The sequence below is a fragment of the Chiloscyllium plagiosum genome, chromosome 26 (genome assembly GCF_004010195.1).
Source record: "Chiloscyllium plagiosum isolate BGI_BamShark_2017 chromosome 26, ASM401019v2, whole genome shotgun sequence".
Classification (NCBI taxonomy): Eukaryota; Metazoa; Chordata; class Chondrichthyes; order Orectolobiformes; family Hemiscylliidae; genus Chiloscyllium; species Chiloscyllium plagiosum.
The window spans coordinates 44,976,563-44,977,771 of NC_057735.1; the positions used below are offsets into that span (position 1 = coordinate 44,976,563).

General features: G+C 42.1%; 1 protein-coding gene and 1 long non-coding RNA gene across 3 annotated transcripts in view; one reads left to right on the forward strand and one right to left on the reverse strand.

The window, feature by feature from the left end:
* LOC122563309 overlaps positions 1–1,120 on the reverse strand; it is a 65,350-nt gene extending 64,230 nt beyond the window's left edge. The window contains exon 1 of the long non-coding RNA XR_006315557.1: positions 708–1,120. This is a non-coding gene — a long non-coding RNA (uncharacterized LOC122563309). The remainder of the gene's footprint in view (positions 1–707) is intronic.
* The window catches only part of LOC122563308 (DENN domain-containing protein 2C-like), a 120,497-nt gene that overhangs the window by 48,848 nt on the left and 70,440 nt on the right, over positions 1–1,209 (forward strand). The gene's annotated exons all lie outside the window — the stretch shown is intronic.

Sequence of the window (1,209 nt, forward strand, 5' to 3'; positions counted from 1 at the left end):
AGACACCCACACACACCCTTACAGACACACACATTCCCACACTCACACATGCACCCCCTCACAGACCTAAGATACTCTATACTCACTACACACTCACATACACTTTCTCACATTCACAATCCCAACCCAGACAGACAGACAGATAGATAGACAAAGACCCACATGCACACATACTTTTGTGGGGTGAATTTGTACTTGCAGGGTTACATTGTACTTTGCTCAAAAACTGCATGAGTTCATGTAAAACTCCGTTATCTCACTTTTTAGATTAGAATCAATCTAAACATCATGGCATAGACAGAGAACACCTTCAACATATTGTCTAGCTATCACCATTGTTACAGCTAACCTGAGAATGCAACTTTTAAACAAAAGGTTTTGTGATTTACAAATGAAAGAAGTGAAACTATCATGGTATTCAAACAGATGAAAGACTCCATAGACAATCAATTTTTCAATGTATAATTCAGTTACATTTTTGCTATAAATTTTGTGTGTTAGGATTGAGCCCTCCACTACCATCTGAATGCTAAGAAAGCTAGTGTACTTCCAATTAAACCTGTTGGACTATAACCTGGTGTTGTGTGATTTTTAACTTTGCCTTTGGCAACAGGCTAGCAACCTGCTCCAGGCAAATTGGCATAGAGCTATCACAAACTAATGCAACACAAAGACGTTTCAGGTGATTTTACAAACACAAGTCCTACCTGGTTGTTTAAAAGGTAATGTCTGACTCTGCTACTTCATAAATCATCTGATAGTAATCCAACATCATGACTGATTTTGTACTTTATAACAGCAGTGAAGTAAAAACGTAAGGTATTTGAGCTGTGTACAGAGTCTTTCGAGCAACACCCTTTCCATCCGATGGCAATGCTCATCTTGACACTTTGTTTGGAAATGGGGCGCGGTTGCTCCTGACGGTGATGATACCACATCTGAAGTGCTCATGTTTGGTCTGGATTAGTCACTGCCTACTGATTCCCTGCTCACCTTCTCCACCGCTGCCATACTCTCTCTGGCCAGCGCAGAGTCCACCCTGTACTGAACTGGCAGAGAGGCATAGATCCTGAAACCCACTGTTCCAAAGTTCAACCTCTTTCCTGCTCTCTCTCTCTATCACCCATCCCCTTTTTCTTTTCTCTCTCTCTCTCTCTCTCTCTCTCTCTCTCTCTCTCGCTCTCGCTCTCGCTCTCGCTCTCGCTCTCT